Source organism: Bombina bombina, chromosome 2 (assembly GCF_027579735.1).
Source record: "Bombina bombina isolate aBomBom1 chromosome 2, aBomBom1.pri, whole genome shotgun sequence".
Classification (NCBI taxonomy): domain Eukaryota; kingdom Metazoa; phylum Chordata; class Amphibia; order Anura; family Bombinatoridae; genus Bombina; species Bombina bombina.
The window spans coordinates 121,801,005-121,822,518 of NC_069500.1; the positions used below are offsets into that span (position 1 = coordinate 121,801,005).

Sequence of the window (21,514 nt, forward strand, 5' to 3'; positions counted from 1 at the left end):
AACATTCCTAAATTGTTTGGAATAACGTGCTTTAAAACATCAGGTATGATGTTGTATCGATCAGGTAGTGTAAGGCTTACGCCCACTTAACAGTGACAGACCAAACTCCCCGTGTAACGCAACGCATAGATCAATAGATGCAATATACATTTGATAGATACGAATTACATCGATCAATAGATGCAATATACATTTGATAGATATGAATTACATAGATCAATAGATGCAATATACATTTGATAGATACGAATTACATTGATCAATAGATGCAATATACATTTGATAGATACAAATTACATAGATCAATAGATGCAATATACATTTGATAGATACGATTTACATAGATCAATAGATGCAATATACATTTGATATATACGAATTACATAGATCAATAGATGCAAAATACATTTGATAGATACGATTGATACTTAGATAGTTTTGATAGATAAATAGATAGATTTGATAGATATATAATTTCCCAGACAGAGATTTACAAGACGTGCGGTCTGGGACCCATGGCAAGGTTCCCAGAGGAAGTTGCGGCGCCAGGGGACGTGTATATGGCATGGATTTTCGGAACCGGGAGATGGAAAAAGATGCTTGGCCGGTCCTCCTGCTTCAAATTTGGGGCACTGCGCGTTCAATCTATTGTGCCACCAGATATGAGTGGTGTGTTAAGTAGTACTATTCTTAGCAGTTTAATACCTGTTACTCCCCCTATCGGGGGAGTTGTATATGGCATGGATTTTAGGAACCGGGAGATGGAAAAAGATGCTTGGCCGGTCCTCCTGCTTCAAATTTGGGGCACTGCGCGTTCAATCTATTGTGCCACCAGATATGAGTGGTGTGTTAAGTAGTACTATTCTTAGCAGTTTAATACCTGTTACTCCCCCTATCGGGGGAGTTGTATATGGCATGGATTTTAGGAACCGGGAGATGGAAAAAGATGCTTGGCCGGTCCTCCTGCTTCAAATTTGGGGCACTGCGCGTGCAATCTATTGTGCCACCAGATATGAGTGGTGTGTTAAGTAGTACTATTCTTAGCAGTTTAATACCTGTTACTCCCCCTATCAGGGGAGGTGCATATGGCATGGATTTTAGGAACCAGGAGATGAAAAAAGATGCTTGGTCGGTCCTCCTACTTCAAATTTGGCCGAAACACAAGTGGCTGTCACAAAACAGTCCGGCCACGAGATAGATAGATTTGATAGATAGATACATTTGATAGATACGAATTACATAGATCAATAGATGCAATATACATTTAATAGATACGAATTACATAGATCAAAAGATGCAATATACATTTGATAGATACGAATTACATAGATCAATAGATGCAATATACATTTGATAGATACGAATTACATAGATCAATAGATGCAATATACATTGGATAGATATGAATTACATAGATCAATAGATGCAATATACATTTTTTTAGATATGAATTACATAGATCAATAGATGCAATATACATTTGATAGATATGATTTACATAGATCAATAGATGCAATAAACATTTGATAGATACGAATTACATAGATCAATAGATGCAATATACATTTGATAGATACGATTAATAGTTAGATAGATTCGATAGATAAATAGATAGATTTGATAGATATATAATTTCCCTGACAGAGAATTACAAGACGTGCTGTCTGGGACCCATAGTAAGGTTCCCAGAGGCAGTTGCGGCGCCAGGGGACGTGTATATGGCATGGATTTTCGGAACCGGGAGATGGAAAAAGATGCTTGGTTGGTCCTCCTGCTTCAAATTTGGGGCACTGCGCGTGCAATCTATTGTGCCACCAGATATGAGTGGTGTGTTAAGTAGTACTATTCTTAGCAGTTTAATACCTGTTACTCCCCCTATCGGGGTAGTTGTATATGGCATGGATTTTAGGAACCGGGAGATGGAAAAAGATGCTTGGTCGGCCCTCCTACTTCAAATTTGGCCGAAACACAAGTGGCTGTCACAAAACAGTCCGGCCACGAGATAGATAGATTTGATAGATAGATACATAGATTACATAGATCAATAGATGCAATATACATTTGATAGATACGAATTACATAGATCAATAGATGCAATATACATTTGATAGATACAAATTACATAGATCAAAAGATGCAATATACACTTGATAGATACGAATTACATAGATCAATAGATGCAATATACATTTGATAGATACGAATTACATAGATCAAAAGATGCAATATACCTTTGATAGATACGAATTACATAGATCAATAGATGCAATATACATTTGATAGATACGAATTACATAGATCAATAGATGCAATATACATTTGATAGATACGAATTACATAGATCAATAGATGCAATATACATTTGATAGATACGAATTCCATATATCAAAAGATGCAATATACATTTGATAGATACGAATTACATAGATCAATAGATGCAATATACATTTGATAGATATGAATTACATAGATCAATAGATGCAATATACATTTTTTTAGATACGAATTACATAGATCAATAGATGCAATATACATTTTATAGATACAAATTACATAGATCAATAGATGCAATATATATTTGATAGATACGATTGATAGTTAGATAGATTCGATAGATAAATAGATAGATTTGATAGATATATAATTTCCCTAACAGAGAATTACAAGACGTGCAGTCTGGGACCCATGGTAAGGTTCCCAGAAGCATTTGCCGCGCCAGGGGACGTGTATATGGCATGGATTTTCGGAACCGGGAGATGGAAAAAGATGCTTGGTCGGTCCTCCTGCTTCAAATTTGGGGCACTGCGCGTGCAATCTATTGTGCCACCAGATATGAGTGGTGTGTTAAGTAGTACTATTCTTAGCAGTTTAATACCTGTTACTCCCCCTATCGGGGGAGGTGTATATGGCATGGATTTTAGGAACCGGGAGATGGAAAAAGATGCTTGGTCGGCCCTCCTACTTCAAATTTGCCCGAAACACAAGTGGCTGTCACAAAACAGTCCGGCCACGAGATAAATAGATTTGATAGATAGATACATAGATTACATAGATCAATAGATACAATATACATTTGATAGATACGAATTACATAGATCAATAGATGCAATATACATTTGATAGATACGAATTACATAGATCAATAGATGCAATATACATTTGATAGATACGAATTACATAGATCAATAGATGCAATATACATTTGATAGATACGAATTACATAGATCAAAAGATGCAATATACATTTGATAGATACGAATTACATAGATCAATAGATGCAATATACATTTGATAGATACAAATTACATAGATCAATAGATGCAATATACATTTGATAGATACGAATTACATAGATCAATAGATGCAATATACATTTGATAGATACGAATTAAATAGATCAATAGATGCAATATACATTTGATAGATACGAATTACATAGATCAAAAGATGCAATATACATTTGATAGATACGAATTACATAGATCAATAGATGCAATATACATTTGATAGATACGAATTACATAGATCAATAGATGCAATATACATTTGATAGATACAAATTAAATAGATCAATAGATGCAATATACATTTGATAGATTCGAATTACATAGATCAATAGATGCAATATATATTTGATAGATACGAATTACATAGATCAATAGATGCAATATACATTTGATAGATACGAATTACATAGATCAATAGATGCAATATACATTTGATAGATACGAATTACATAGATCAATAGATGCAATATACATTTGATAGATACGAATTACATAGATCAAAAGATGCAATATACATTTGATAGATACGAATTACATAGATCAATAGATGCAATATACATTTGATAGATATGAATTACATAGATCAATAGATGCAATATACATTTTTTTAGATACGAATTACATAGATTAATAGATGCAATATACATTTGATAGATACGATTTACATAGATCAATAGATGCAATATACATTTTATAGATACAAATTACATAGATCAATAGATGCAATATATATTTGATAGATACTATTGATAGTTAGATAGATTCGATAGATAAATAGATAGATTTGATAGATATATAATTTCCCTAACAGAAAATTACAAGACGTGCAGTCTGGGACCCATGGTAAGGTTCCCAGAAACATTTGCCGCGCCAGGGGACGTGTATATGGCATGGATTTTCGGAACTGGGAGATGGAAAAAGATGCTTGGTCGGTCCTCCTGCTTCAAATTTGGGGCACTGCGCGTGCAATCTATTGTGCCACCAGATATGAGTGGTGTGTTAAGTAGTACTATTCTTAGCAGTTTAATACCTGTTACTCCCCCTATCGGGGGAGGTGTATATGGCATGGATTTTAGGAACCGGGAGATGGAAAAAGATGCTTGGTCGGCCCTCCTACTTCAAATTTGCCCGAAACACAAGTGGCTGTCACAAAACAGTCCGGCCACGAGATAAATAGATTTGATAGATAGATACGTAGATTACATAGATCAATAGATACAATATACATTTGATAGATACGAATTACATAGATCAATAGATGCAATATACATTTGATAGATACGAATTACATAGATCAATAGATGCAATATACATTTGATAGATACGAATTACATAGATCAATAGATGCAATATACATTTGATAGATACGAATTACATAGATCAAAAGATGCAATATACATTTGATAGATACGAATTACATAGATCAAAAGATGCAATATACATTTGATAGATACAAATTACATAGATCAATAGATGCAATATACATTTGATAGATACGAATTACATAGATCAATAGATGCAATATACATTTGATAGATACAAATTAAATAGATCAATAGATGCAATATACATTTGATAGATTCGAATTACATAGATCAATAGATGCAATATATATTTGATAGATACGAATTGCATTGATCAATAGATGCAATATACATTTGATAGATACGAATTACATAGATCAATAGATGCAATATACATTTGATAGATACGATTGCTAGTTAGATAGATTTGATAGATAAATTGATAGATTTGATAGATATATAATTTCCCAGACAGAGAATTACAAAGACGTGCGGTCTGGGACCCATGGTAAGGTTACTTCCTGTTGCACAATCGAGTACAGGTTGGGGTCCGGGATTGCCTTTTGTGCAAAAAAATTGTGGCCGGGTACCTTCCACTGCGGTGTCCCCTATCAGGGGATGTGTATATGGCATGGATTTTAGGAACCGGGAGATGGAAAAAGATGCTTGGACACCCAGTACAGGTCATTCTCCTTCAGCCTTTTTATACGAGGGTCCCCGACCCTCAACAGGCACGACAGCATGAAAGACCCCATATGCCATTACTTCCTTTTGCACAATCGAGTACAGGTATGGCATCGATTTTAGGAACCCGGAGATATTTTTTAGGAACCGGGAGATGGAAAAAGATGCTTGGACACCCAGTACAGGTTGTTCTCCTTCAGCCTTTTTATACGAGGGTCCCCGACCCTCAACAGGCATGACAGCATGAAAGACCCCATATGCCATGACTTCCTTTTGCACAATCGAGTACAGGTATGGCATCGTTTTTAGGAACCCGGAGATAATTTTTAGGAACCGGGAGATGGAAAAGGATGCTTGGTCGGTCCTCCTACTTCAAATTTGAGGCACTGCACGTGCAATCTACTGTGCCACCAGATATGAGTGGTGTGTTAAGTAGTACTATTCTTAGCAGTTTAATCCCTGGTATGTGCCTTTTTTTTGGTTTGGGTTTTGTAGCCACAGTGCAGCACCAGAGGCCAGAAAAATTAGGCATGTACAAATGCCTGAAAAAGTAGCTATTGTTGCAGACGCTGCTGTAGCAGCGGCCAGAAAAATTGATGTTTGTTTGACAGTTAGAAAGTGCCCTAACACATTGCGGCTTGAACCCTAGTTGTTGGCGGATAAGTCACGCAAGTCATCCGGCATTCGAAGATAAAATACAGCAGCGTGTTTACCATTTGTAGCCCAAGGCAGCTCATCTCATCATGGCCTTTTTTACTCGAAATGTATCGCACAATGTCAGTCCCTTCTGGATCCATCCCTCTCTCATTTTAATAAAGGTGAGATAATCAAGACTTTTTTGACCTAGGCGACTTCTCTTCTCAGTGACAATACCTCCTGCTGCACTGAAGGTCCTTTCTGACAGGACACTTGAAGCGGGGCAGGCCAGAAGTTCGATTGCAAATTGGGATAGCTCAGGCCACAGGTCAAGCCTGCACACCCAGTTGTCAAGGGGTCCATTGCTCCTCAGAGTGTCGAGATCCGCAGTTAATGCGAGGTAGTCTGCTACCTGTCGGTTGAGTCGTTCTCTGAGGCTGGATCCCGAAGGGCTGTGGCGATACATAGGGGTTAAAAAGGTCCGCATGTCCTCCATCAACAACACGTCTGGAAAGCATCCTGTCCTTGCCGGCGTGGTCATGGGAGGAGGAGGATTACTTTCATCTCTTCCCCTGTTAGATTCCCGTTGTGCTGTGACATCACCCTTATACGCTGTGTAAAGCATACTTTTTAATTTATTTTTGAACTGCTCCATCCTTTCCGACTTGCGGGAATTCGGTAACATTTCAGTCACTTTATGCTTATACCGGAGGTCTAGTAGCGTGGAAACCCAGTACAGTTCGTTGTCCTTCAGCTTTTTTATACGAGTGACCTCAACAGGCACGACAGCATGACTCCATTTGCACAAGGTTGGATGCCGAGCTACTCATGTCCCGTTCCTGGTCCTCACTGAAGGTATCTTCTTCCCCCCAGCCACGTACAACACCACGGGTACCAGATAGGTGACAACAACGAGCACCCTGGGATGCCTGTTGTGCTTGGTCTTCCTCCTCCTCCTCAAAGCCACATTCCTCCTCTGACTCCTCTTCCTCACAATCCTCTTCCTGCGTTGCCGCTGGTCCAGCAAGTGATGCTGATAAGGCTGTTTCTGGTGGTGATAGAGACCACAACTCTTCCTCTTCACGCTCATCTATGGCCTGATCCAGCACTCTTCGCAGGGCACGCTCCAGGAAGAAAACAAATGGTATCATGTCGCTGATGGTGCCTTCAGTGCGACTGACTAGGTTTGTCACCTCCTCAAAAGGACGCATGAGCCTACAGGCATTGCGCACAAGCATCCAGTAATGTGGCAAAAAAAATCCCCAGCTCCCCAGAGGCTGTCCTAGCACCCCAGTCATATAAATACTCGTTAACAGCTTTTTCTTGTTGTAGCAGGCGGTCGAACATTAGGAGTGTTGAATTCCAACGTGTCGGGCTGTCGCATATCAAGCGCCTCACTGGCAGGTTGTTTCGCTGCTGGATATCTGACAAGTGCGCCATGGCCGTGTAGGAACGCCTGAAATGGCCACAAACCTTCCTGTCCTGCTTCAGGACATCCTGTAAGCCTGGGTACTTATGCACAAAGCGTTGTACAATCAGATTACACACATGTGCCATGCATGGCACATGTGTCAACTTGCCCAATTTCAATGCCGCCACCAAATTACTTCCATTGTCAGAAACCACTTTGCCGATCTCCAGTTGGTGCGGAGTCAGCCACTGATCCACCTGTGCGTTCAGGGTGGACAGGAGTGCTGGTGCGGTGTGACTCTCTGCTTTCAGGCAAGTCAACCCCAAGACGGCGTGACACTGCCGTATCCGGGATGTGGAATAGTACCTGGGGAGCTGGGGGGGTGCCGTTGATGTGGAGCAAGACGCAGCAGCAGAAGAGGACTCAGCCGAGGAGGTTATGGAAGAGGATGGAGTAGGAGGAGTAGAGGAGGTAGTAGCAGGCCTGCCTGCAAGTCGTGGCGGTGTCACCAACTCCTCTGCAGAGCCACGCATTCCATGCTTGTCAGCCATCAGCAGGTTTACCCAATGCGCAGTGTAGGTGATATACCTGCCCTGACCATGCTTTGCAGACCAGCTATCAGTGGTCAGATGGACCCTTGCCCCAACACTGTGTGCCAGACATGCCATTACTTCCTTTCGCACAATCGAGTACAGGTTTGGGATTGCCTTTTGTGAAAAGAAATTTCGGCCGGGTACCTTCCACTGCGGTGTCCCAATAGATACAAATTTTTTGAACGCCTCAGACTCCACCAGCTTGTATGGTAAAAGCTGGCAGGCTAAGAGTTCAGACAAGCCAGCTGTCAGACGCCGGGCAAGGGGGTGACTTTGGTAAATTGGCTTCTTACACTCAAACATGTCCTTGACAGACACCTGACTGTGGGTAGATGAGCAGGGACTGCTACGGAAGAGAGACTGAGTGGCGGATGGTTGAAAGGGGGCAAGGAGTACAGCAGTGGTAGACGTGGCTGAAGATGCTGGAGCAGGAGGAGGATGGCGGCTTTGAGTTTGTGTGCTGCTTCTACTCATGTGTTCATCCCATCAGCGTTTGTGATGTGAGACCATGTGCCTTCGCAAAGCAGTTGTACCTAGGTGGGTGTTGGACTTCCATCGACTCAGTTTCTTTTGGCACAGGTTGCAAAAAGGCATCGCTGTTGTCAGAGGCAGACACACAAAAAAAATGCCACACTGCTGAGCTCTACAATGACGCCATTCTGGTGGTGGCAACAGCATGCGTTGATTGGCGTGCTGTTTGGCTGACCCCGGGTGCCGATGCATGCTGTCTGACTGTGCCACTATCTCCTTGCGACGACCTCCCCCTGCTTCCAACTCGTCTCCTCCTCCTCCTCTCTGTCTCCCCATCTGAACTTTCCCCCTCTTCTTCTTCTCTTCTAGCGGGCACCCACGTGACATCCACGGACGCATCATCATCAACCGCTTCACTTGTATCTGACAAATCAACAAAGGAAGCAGCAGCGGGTACAACATCCCTATCATCATCACACCATATGTCCATGTCTGTAATGCTGCCTGACTGAGACATATCACTGTTATCTACATCCTCTGTCAATGATGGTTGCGCATCACTCATTTCTTCCAACTGATGTGTCAATAACTCCTCTGACAGATCAAGTGAAGCGGCTGTGGTGCTAGTGTTGGTGGTGGTGGCAGGCGGGCGAGTGGCACTGGTCACTTGAGAGGTGCCCGAAGCTAAGCTGGAGGTGGATGGTGCGTCAAGGTTACGAGCAGAAGCTGTAGAAGATTGGGTGTCCTGTGTTAGCCAGTCAACTAGGTCCTCCTCAGAACTTTTCGCGTTCACGGCACGTGGCCTCTGAACACTGTGCATTATTGTAGGGTCAAAGGAAATCACAGCACCACGACCACGATGGCACCTGCGGGGTGGCCTGCCTCTGCCTGTCATTTTTCTTTTTTAAATGTAGACTTACACTACTATTAAACAAAATATGAGTGGTGGCACTGGGCAAGTGGGCACAGTATACGCTGTGAGCCTGACACAAAAAAGCAGACTAATGTTTCACAGTCAAAAATGTTTATTTTTTAAATATTTTAACTACTGTTACAACAAATATGAGTGGTGCCACTAACTTGGCAAGTGGGCTTGGCACACACGCTGGCAGGCAGGCAAATGCAATAAGATTACACTAGCAGACTGATGTTTCACAGTCCAAAACAATTTTTTTTTAAAATATTTACACTACTGTTACAACAAATATGAGTGGTGCCACTAACATGGCAAGTGGGCCTAGCACACACGCTGGCGGGCAGGCAACTTCAATTAGATTACACTAGCAGACTGATGTTTCACAGTCAAAAAACTTTTTTTTATAAATATTTACACTACTGTTATAACAAATATGATTGGTGGCACTTAGCAAGTGGGCCTGGCACACACGCTGGCAGACAGGCAACTGCAATTAGATTACACTAGCAGACTGATGTTTCACAGTCAAAAAAGTAATTTTTAGAAATATTTACACTACTGTTACAACAAATATGAGTGGTGGCACTAACTTGGCAAGTGGGCCTGGCACACACGCTGGCAGGCAGGCAACTTCAATTAGATTACACTAGCAGACTGATGTTTCACAGTCAAAAAAGTTTTTTTTTTTTAAATATTTACACTACTGTTACAACAAATATGAGTGGTGGCACTAACTTGGCAAGTGTGCCTGGCACACATGCTGGCAGGCAGGCAGGCAACTTCAATTAGATTACACTAGCAGACTGATGTTTCACAGTCAAAAAAGTTTTTTTTTAAATATTTACACTACTGTTACAACAGATATGAGTGGTGGCACTAGTTGGCAAGTGAGCCTGGCACACACGCTGGCAGGTAGGCAACTGCAATTAGATTACACTAGCAGACTGATGTTTCACAGTCAAAAAAGTTTTTTTTTTAAATATTTACGCTACTGTTACAACAAATATGAGTGGTGCCACTAACTTGGCAAGTGGGCCTGGCACACACGCTGGCAGACAGGCAGGCAACTGCAATTAGATTACACTAGCTGACTGATGTTTCACAGTCAAAAAAGTTTTTTTTTTAAATATTTACAATACTGTTATAACAAATATGATTGGTGGCACTAGTTGGCAAGTGGGCCTGGCACACACGCTGGCAGGCAGGCAACTGCAATTCGATTGCACTAGCAGACTAATGTTTCACAGTCAAAAAAGTTTTTTTTTTAATATTTACACTACTGTTACAACAAATATGAGTGGTGCCACTAACTTGGCAAGTGGGCCTGGAACACACGCTAGCAGGCAGGCAACTTCAATTAGATTACACTAGCAGACTGATGTTTCACAGTCAAAAAAGTTTTTCTTTTAAATATTTACACTACTGTTATAACAAATATGATTGGTGGCACTAGTTGGCAAGTGGGCCTGGCACACACGCTGGCAGGCAGGCAACTGCAATTAGATTACACTAGCTGACTGATGTTTCACAGTCAAAAAAGTTTTTTTTTTAAATATTTACAATACTGTTATAACAAATATGATTGGTGGCACTAGTTGGCAAGTGGGCCTGGCACACACGCTGGCAGACAGGCAACTGCAATTCGATTGCACTAGCAGACTGATGTTTCACAGTCAAAAAAGTTTTTTAAAAAAATATTTACACTACTGTTACAACAAATATGAGTGGTGCCACTAACTTGGCAAGTGGGCCTGGCACGCACGCTGGCAGGCAGGCAGGCAACTTCAATTAGATTACACTAACAGACTGATGTTTCACAGTCAAAAAAGTTTTTTTTAAAAATATTTACACTACTGTTACAACAAATATGAGTGGTGCCACTAACTTGGCAAGTGGGCCTGGCACGCACGCTGGCAGGCAGGCAACTTCAATTAGATTACACTAACAGACTGATGTTTCACAGTCAAAAATTTTTTTTTTAAAATATTTACACTACTGTTATAACAAATATGATTGGTGGCACTAGTTGGAAAGTGGGCCTGGCACACACGCTGGCAGGCAGGCAACTGAAATTAAATAACACTAGCAGACTGATGTAAAAGTTTTTTTTTTTTTTAATTTACACTAATGTTACAACAGATATGAGTGGTGGCACTGAGGAAGTAGGCACAGTATATGCTGTGAGCCTGACACACAGGCTTGCAGTGGCAGGCTGGCCTGGCAACTAAAATTAACTAACACTAGCAGACTGATGTAAAAGTTTTTTTTTTTTTAAATTACACTAATGTTACAACAGATATGAGTGGTGGCACTGAGGATGGAAGTAGGCACAGTATATGCTGTGAGCCTGACACACAGGCTGGCACTAGTGGCAGGCTGGCCTGGCAACTAAAATTAAATAACACTAGCAGACTGATGTAAAAGTTTTTTTTTAAAAAAGTTACACTAATGTTACAACAGATATGAGTGGTGGCACTGAGGATGGAAGTAGGCACAGTATATGCTGTGAGCCTGACACACAGGCTGGTACTAGTGGCAGGCTGGCCTGGCAACTAAAATTAAATAACACTAGCAGACTGATGTAAAAGTTTTTTTTAAAAAAAATTTACACTAATGTTACAACAGATATGAGTGGTGGCACTGAGGAAGTAGGCACAGTATATGCTGTGAGCCTGACACACAGGCTGGCACTAGTGGCAGGCTGGCCTGGCAACTAAAATTAAATAACACTAGCAGACTGATGTAAAAGTTTTTTTTAAAATTTACACTAATGTTACAACAGATATGAGTGGTGGCACTGAGGATGGAAGTAGGCACAGTATATGCTGGGAGCTTGACACACAGGCTGGCACTAGTGGCAGGCTGGCCTGGCAACTAAAATTAAATAACACTAGCAGACTGATGTAAAAGTTTTTTTTAAAAAAAATTTACACTAATGTTACAACAGATATGAATGGTGGCACTGAGGATGGAAGTAGGCACAGTATATGCTGGGAGCCTGACACACAGGCTGGCACTAGTGGCAGGCTGGCCTGGCAACTAAAATGAAATAACACTAGCAGACTGATGTAAAAGTTTTTTTTTAAAAAAATGTACACTAATGTTACAACAGATATGAGTGGTGGCACTGAGGATGGAAGTAGGCACAGTATATGCTGGGAGCCTGACACACAGGCTGGCACTAGTGGCAGGCTGGCCTGGCAACTAAAATTAAATAACACTAGCAGACTGATATAAAAAAAAAATATTTTAAAAAAGTTACACTAATGTTACAACAGATATGAGTGGTGGCACTGAGGATGGAAGTAGGCACAGTATATGCTGGGAGCCTGACACACAGGCTGGCACTAGTGGCAGGCTGGCCTGGCAACTAAAATTAACTAACACTAGCAGACTGATGTATAAGTTTTTTTTTAAAAAAAATTACACTAATGTTACACCAGATATGAGTGGTGGAAAACAGAGCAATTAGGCACAGTATATGCTGTGGGCCTGACACGCAGGCCTGCTGGAAAATGAAATTAGATTACAGTAGCAAACTGATGTAAAAGTTTTTTTTTTTTTAAATTTACACTAATGTTACACCAGATATGAGTGGTGGCAGTGAGCAAGTAGGCACAGTATATGCTGTGAGCCTCACACACAGGCTGACAGGCAGGCAAATGCAATTAGATTACAAAAAAAAAAACCGACTGAAGTTCTAGCCCTAAAAAGGGCTTTTTGGGCTGAAGCTCTAGCCCTAAAAAGGGCTTTTTGGGGTGCTGTCCTTACAGCAGAGATCAGATGAGTCCTTCAGGACTGTAGTGGACACTGAATACACTAGCCTAGCTATCAATTTCCCTATAAAATCACCAGCAGCAGCACTATCACTCCTCTCACTAAGAATGCATGATCAGAATGAATCTAAAATGGCTGCTGCCCAGGAGCTGGGAGGGTCTGGGAGGGAGTGTCTGCTGCTGATTGGCTGAAATGTGTCTGCAGACTGTGAGATACAGGGTCAAAGTTTACTCAATTATGACGAATAGGGGGCGGATCGAACATCGCATATGTTCACCCGCCACGGCAAACGCGAACAAGCTAAGATCACCGGTAACTATTCGGGAACTATTCAGTACTGTTTGTGAAATCAGTATAATTATTTAGAATGTATCTCACTGCTTCCAATCCCATTTCATGTGGAATGCATGTATATAAAAAAGCTACATCCACAGTAATGTTATTGTTTAAAAAAATAGATAATCCCTTTATTTACCATACCCCAGTTTTGCATAACCAACACTGTTATAGAAATAAACTTTTTACCTCCGTAATTACCTTGTATCTAAGCTTCTGCTGACTGCCTCCTTATTTCAGATCTTTTAACAGACTTGAATGTCAGGCAGTGCTGACTCTTAAATAAATCCACATGCATGAGCACAATGTTATTTATATGAAACACATGAACTAATGCCATCTAGCTGTGAAAAACTGTCAAATGCATTCAGATAAGAGGCGGCCTTCAAGGGCTTAGAAATTAGTATATGAGCCTACTTAGGTTTAGGGTTCAACTAAGAATACCAAGAGAACAAAGCAAATTTGCTAAAAGTAAATTAGAAAGTTGTTTAAAATGACATGCCCTATCTGAATCATGAAAGTTTAATTTGGACTTTACTATCCCTTTAATTGAACAACCCTGTGTGAAGAGAAATTTCACAAATATTATGTGTAGAATGTAAAAAAAAACTGTTTTTATGAAGTAAAGAGGAACATAGTTATATAATAAACTATATGGGGTAGATTTGTCATACCCCGGGCGGACATCATTCATATGGCGAATCATGTCCGCCCTGCATCGCTAAATACCGACAGCATACGCTGTCAGCATTTAACATTGCACAAGCATTTCTGGTGAAATGCTTGTGCAATGCTGCCCCTGCACATTCGCGGCCAATCGCCCGCTATCAGGGGGTGCCAATTATCCCTATCGTATCTGATCAGGATGATTGCAGTTCGCCACCTTAGAGGTGGCGGACGAGTTAAGGTGCAGCGGTCTTAAGACCACTGCTTCTTATCTTCTGTTTCCGGCAAGCCGGAAGGCTCGTGCGGAATAAGCAGAATTCGCTACTTTATAAATGTACCCCTTAAACTTTAGCTTGTGTAAATAATCTGCATTTCTAATCCAGAAAACAGATTATTTTTAAGTATATTTTAAAGGAAATATGACACATTTTTTTGGTAACTATCTCAGTGCTCAAAGATGTCAGTTGAGTAACAGATAAACTGCAAGATATGAGTTAGCATATTATTTTGTTAGCGCAGTGTTAAGGGCAGCAGTATAGCATATTATACTTACTAATAACAATAGCAGGGTGTATGTAAAACTAGTATGGCATGAAAATACATAAGAATTACTCTGACTCTCAAAAAATGTATAGCTGTAAATGTCTTGTATTTATAAAACAACTGGTATTGTATTTAATCTATTGATAAATAAGAAATAATAGCATATTTGACCTTACAGCTCATACCGTTTAGGAATTATGTTAAACATTAATCTTAACCTTAACACATGCATATAAGAACTGAGGGATTTATGCACTCTGTATCTGTTTTTTCTGGGGCTAAGAAAAAACAGATACAGAGTACAATAACTGGTCAGAAACGAAAGGGATGTTACCCATGTCTATCTTGCATTAATTGCAATTCTATGATTAAGGGTGACACTTTTTGTCACCCCTATACAGGTAAGAAGTATTCCATAAATGAATATTTGACTTGTAGGTCAGAGTATATTATTTACGCAATTAAATGTCCGTGCTCCTTGATGTATATTGGTCAATCGACCAGGGAGGCACGAGAGAGAATCTCTGAGCACAAGTCGAATATTCGGTGTGGAAAAAAGGATGCTCCAGTGGCTGGACACTTTTTAGGGGCAGGCCACAGAATAAATCAATTGCGTTTCCAAATTATTGAAAAAATCAACTGTCTACTGATGGATTGTAAGTCAAGATATTACAAAACTAAGTTAACTGATAAAAATAATCTATCCATCTATAGTTAGACACACTAGACATATATATTTTTAAATTTAAAATATTTTGGTTATTAAAACAATGATTAATTAAAACAATGATTAATTAAATTTATGATGCATTTTTAAATTCTTATTAATGTAGAAATCTATGTCATTTATATATTGATGAATTGTTTAAAACACTTATTATTTTTAATATTTAATATATGAATTTTCACATATGATATGAAGTATATATATTTGCCAGATAACATGATGATGATTCACTAGGTGGCGGTATTATAGGCCATCAAAATGCACTTTAAAACACATTTGTATGTTATATTATTGCTTGCCACTAGAGGGCAACATTGTATCACTTTTAATCACAATATTTGGCGCCATTATGGCTATTTAAATGTTTGTTCACTAATCTATGGTCAAGCTTGAGAAAGGGCCAAGTTTGGGCCTGAAACGTTGCTTTTTGATCCCTGTTTGCACAATAAAAGTCTTTTTTTGCACCAGCTGGAACAATTTGGTTTCTTTGTATTGATGCTGGGTTTGGTGAACCTGTTCCTGGCTGTGCAGTGAGTGCTGTGTTTCACGTTACATTGTTGTGGTAGAACTTCAATGTCATGTTACATTTAAGTGATCAGAGGGCAGTTAGATAAGGTATCTATAATTTGAATTTTAACCTGTGATTTTCTATGTTTAAATAACAGTGGTATAGAGTTTACAAGTGAATAAAATGTAAGTTCTATTGACTATTTGTTCTTCATATAAATATGATAAAATAACAGGCAGGTGCTAATATAATAGCACAGTAAGTCCCATATTCATCAGTGTATGGTAAAATATGCTAGCACATGAGAGATATCATGGGGCCGAATTATCAAGCTCCGAATGGCTTGCCGGAAACAGCGGTCTAAGGACCGCAGCTCCATAACTTGTCCACTGCCTCTGAGGCTGCGGTCTTCAATCTGACCAATCCTATATGATCGGGCTGATTGACACCCCCTGCTAGCGGCTGATTGGCCGCAAATCTGCAGGGGGCGGCATTGCACAAGCAGTTCTGGTGAACTGCTTGTGTAATGATAAATGCAGACAGCGTATGCTGTCAGCATTTATTGATGTTTGGTGGACATGATACGCTACATCGAATCATGTCCGCTCGCACTTACATAAATCAGACCCTATGAATCAATACACTTATATGTTCCAAATTATTATTCTCAATATTTTTGAGATGAAAAGATGTAGTACCTGTAACAGAGCTATATATACTATATATTTTATTGTGATTAAAAAAGTGTCCGAACATTATAATTTCTTTGTTAGCAGTAATAATAATAAATAATCATTATTCCTTTAAATTACAAACAACTAATTGGGAAATTTCATATTATTTATTTACTTCAATTACTCAGAAATGTCTATAATATTTAAAAAGTAGAGAGCTACTCTGTGGCCCTCTCTGTATCGGCCAGCGATGGTGCCGACCGTTGGTGGGTGGGAGCCATAGCAGGGAGGCGGGTGGGCTGCCTATCGTTCAAGCAGTTCCGGCCACTGTTTCAGGAGTGCGTGCAAGGTAGGCGGGAGCGCGCGTGCGTGCACGCGACCACTACACATATAATGATTGAGTAAGGGAAGAAGAGGGAGGGAAAGGGATGTGGGAGGGGGGAGGATACACTACTGAAAAAAATGGGGTTATAAAAAAAAACAAAAAAAAAACGGAGCAGCTGCAAGTACCTAAGATGTCCACAAACAGGAAGTGAGGGGAGCTTAAAAAGATAAAAAAAAAACTTTTATTTAATACTGGCAGACTTTCTGTCAGAGTCTCCTCTTCCCTTCCTTTTACTGCCCTTCTGGCCCTTTAAATTTGCCTCTTCATTCCCTATAAAGGCTTCCTAATCCTAGCTGTCATTGCTGGATTATTGAATCTCTCTATCTGAGACTCGTTTACTCACCAGCCTATCTGGCTCTACCAAATCTTCAGCACCTCCTGCTTGCTTCCACGGCTGCAGCTGCATCCCAGCAGCACCTGTTCTCTGCCTCAGTCATCTGAATGCACCTCCTCTGGGCCAACGCCCCTCAGCAGCAGTGTCTCACTGTGCAAACAGCAGCAGTGTCTCTCTGATACCAGAGCCAGCTTTCCTCCAACTGAAGCTGTACTCCTGCACTGAACTTTACCTCTCATCTGCAAGGATACAGGTTGTATATTTATCTTGATACTAAATGCCTAACCTGATATACAAAGCATTATTGACTTTACTTTTGCTTGTTACTTTCTCTGCTCAAAGCAGTACCACTGTGTTTGTGTTTGCTTAAACAGTTACTGCAGCTCCTGCTCTGCCTAATGATCAATTGAGCTTTTCTGTCTGTGAACAAGCTTCCTTGTTGTTTGGCTATATTAAAGCAGAGCAATTAACTTTGTAGTCTGTAAGATTCTGTTAACTCCACTGTCACACATCCCACTTTTCCAGTGTTGTATATTCCTGCTAATAAAAAATCCTCTCATTAAATGCACAGACTCTCAATAAATCTGGTAACATCAGGTCTCTGATATAATTCTGATATAATAATCCAGCCCAATTAAAGGGGTTGTTAACAGGATGGAACCTGCAGAGCTTGCAAATCAAGTTGTAGCTTTAACACAAAGAATGGATAATATGTCACAGACTATTAGGGATATTCAATCAGAGAATCAAGTCCTGAAGGATTGTCTTAGGGAAATGTATGCAGCTAAATCTGCACCTGCTACAACACACTCAGAGCCACAGGTCTCACTACCTGATAAATTCAGTGGGAATAGGGCACACTTTAAAGAATTTAGAAATGCCTGTCTGCTGTTATTTGAACTTAAGCCAAAAACTTACAACACAGACAGACTGAAAGTTTTAACTACTATATCATATTTAAGGGGAGAACCCTGAGTATGGGCTGACAGTCTGTTTGAGACTCAGAACCCTATCCTAAATTCTTTAGAGGATTTCTTAAAAGCCCTCTCTTCCTTATATGAGGACCCCTTTAAGCAAGAGACTGCAGAGTCTACACTAAGGGCTCTAAGACAAGGGAGACACCCAGTGGAAGACTATATATCACAATTTAAAATTTATGCCATAGAATCAAAATGGAACGCGGTGTCACTCAGAAATCAGTTCAGGGTTGGTCTCTCTGATGAAATTAAAGATGAGCTTTCCCGGACTGGAGTACCTGAGAGGCTTGAGGATTTATTCAACCTCTGCACTACAATCGACAGGCGCCTTCGTGAACGCAAACAGGAGAGGGCTCACTCCTCATCTTCCTATAAACATTATTCACCTGTTTCAACATCAAGCAAGGATTCTGAAACCCCTATGGACATAGAGTTTCTGCGAGGACCCCTCTCCCCAGAAGAAAAGGGCAGAAGACGCACTCTAAAGCTCTGTATGTACTGTGCTTCGCCAGAACATGAAGTGAGCACCTGCCCACTACTTAAAAAATCTAAATCGGGTAGGAATACTCTTCTTTCACTCACTATACCAAAAATAATAAGCCACAACCCTCATATAACCTTGTCTCTTACCTTGCAGTGGGATTCTCTACAGTTAGAAACTGAAGCCATCATTGATACGGGCGCATCTGGCAGTTACATTGATATACAGTTTGTCACCCAAAATAAAATACCTTCCCTAGCAAAAAAGAATCCAGTTTGTGTTAATGTGATTGATGGTTCTTCTCTCTCCACAGGTCCAGTCACACATGAGACTATACCTATACTCATTTGTACAACAACAGGGCACAGCGAACACATACGTTTTGATGTAATACCTAGTCCTATGTACCCCGTTATTTTAGGGTTATCCTGGCTTAAAAAACATAAACCTAACTTCAATTGGCAACACATGACCATATCACTGACTTCACCGTACTGTACACAGACTTGTTACCCTTTACAAAACATCCTCCTCACATCCAATGTTAACTTACCATGTGAATACACTGACTTTCAAGATGTTTTTAATAAAACAGAAGCAGAGACACTACCCCCCACAGGCCATATGACTGCCCGATTGAACTACTACATGGGGCAACTATACCATTCAGGCACATATACCCCTTGTCTAAGCCAGAACTAGATCATTTAAAGGTTTATATTCAGGAAAACTTCGCAAAAGGGTTCATAAGACCATCTACATCCCCAGCCGGGGCAGGCATATTCTTTGTAAAGAATAAAGATCAGTCTCTAAGACCTATTATAGAGAATTAAACAAGAGAACAAAGAAAAATCGCTATCCACTCCCACTCATACCGGAGCTAATAGAGAGGTTACGCACTGCCAAAATCTACACTAAATTGGACCTCAGGGGTGTGTACAACCTCATAAGAATGAGAGCTGGGGACGAATGGCTGACAGCATTTAGAACTCGTTATGGACTCTATGAGTATACTGTCATGCCATTTGGCCTGTGTAATGCCCCAGCTACATTCCAGAGTTTTATAAATGACATATTCAGGGATATACTTGAAGTTTTTGTTGTAGTATATTTAGATGATATCCTTATTTACTCTGACAATCAACAACAACACCATTTACATGTCAGAACAGTTCTAGCTAGATTACGTGAGCATAAATTATATGCCAAATTGGGAAAATGTGAATTTAATTCCTCCCAAGTTCTCTTTTTGGGCTATATTATCTCTAATTCTGGTATAAGAATGGATGACACCAAAATCCAGGCCATCTCACAATGGCCATCTCCAAAGTCTAGGAAAGACGTGCAAAGATTTCTAGGCTTTGCTAATTTTTATCGGAAGTTTATCCGAAATTTCGCCCAAATTGCCAAACCTTTAACCAATCTGACGAAGTTAGGCAAACCTTTCACTTGGACAACTGACTGTCAAAAGGTATTCCAACAATTTAAGACAAAATTCACTACTGCTCCTATTTTAAAATTCCCTGACGCAACATTACAATACATCATCGAAGTAGATGCATCAGATTACGCCTTAGGGGCAATACTCTCACAAAAACAGACCATCACTGATACCATGCATCCAGTAGCATATATGTCTAGACTAATGGTACCAGCTGAACGTAACTATCCAGTGGGGGAGAAAGAGCTTCTCGCATTAAATGTGCCTTCGATCAGTGGAGACACCTTCTTGAGGGTGCTGCTCATCCAATCATCATAATAACAGATCATTGGAATCTATAATATCTGCAACAAAATAAAACCTTATCAGCCAGACAACTTCGCTGGAACTTGTATTTCTCCCGTTTCAATTACATTATCACCTACTGCCCAGGCAGTCGTAATGGAAAAGCTGATTCACTCTCTAGGAGAGACACAAGACCTCATTTACCTGAAGTAACCTCAACTGTGATTCCACAAGAAAATTTTGTAGGTTTACTAATCACTCATCACCCAGATTTCAAAAACTAACAACTTCAGGATTTATTCAAACCTCTACATTGTTTACAAATCAAACAGGATGGGTTCTACTACCATGGAGATCAACTATACGTACCTCCTGAGTACAGATTAGAAAGTTTACACACCTGTCATGATTCACCACTATCCGGACACTTAGGTGTACAAAAGACCCTAGATCTATTACAACGTACTTGCTGGTGGCCTCAAATGCTCTCCTCTGTACAGAATTACATTTCCAAATGTACAATATGTGCTACTACTAAACCGTCACACCAATTCCCGGTTGGTTTACTACAGCCATATCCAGTACCTGATATTCCATGGACCCATATAGCCATGGATTTCATTGTTGACCTACCAAGATCCAAGACTTACACAACCATCCTTGTGGTGGTGGATCTGCTGTCTAAGTTGGCACATTTTATACCAGCAACTGGACTCCCTACCGCTAAACAAACCTCAGAAATGTTTATTAACGAGATTGTTTGTTTGAATGGACTACCTACTGTGGTACTTACCGATAGAGGATCGCAATTCACCTCCCGGTTTTGGAAACAACTTATGCAGACTCTTCACATAACACAAACTCACTACCTCCTACCACTCACAAATGAATGGACAAGCAGAATGGACCAATCAGTGGCTTGAGCAGTACCTTCGCTGTTTTTGCTCTAACCAGCAAGATTCTTGGGCACAGCATATTGCATTAGCAGAGTTTGCGTATAACAATGCCACCAATCCCAGGATATCATATCATCCTCACATTCCGTCAATCAATCCGCAAGTAAAAGACAAGATTAATG

At 40.2% G+C, this 21,514-nt stretch overlaps 1 long non-coding RNA gene across 1 annotated transcript in view; it reads right to left on the reverse strand.

Annotated features, from left to right (window-relative positions):
* LOC128648525 (uncharacterized) overlaps nucleotides 1–17,334 on the reverse strand; it is a 92,586-nt gene extending 75,252 nt beyond the window's left edge. Inside the window, exon 1 of the long non-coding RNA XR_008400605.1 lies at nucleotides 17,262–17,334. This is a non-coding gene — a long non-coding RNA (uncharacterized LOC128648525). The remainder of the gene's footprint in view (nucleotides 1–17,261) is intronic.
* Nucleotides 17,335–21,514: the final 4,180 nt, after the last annotated feature.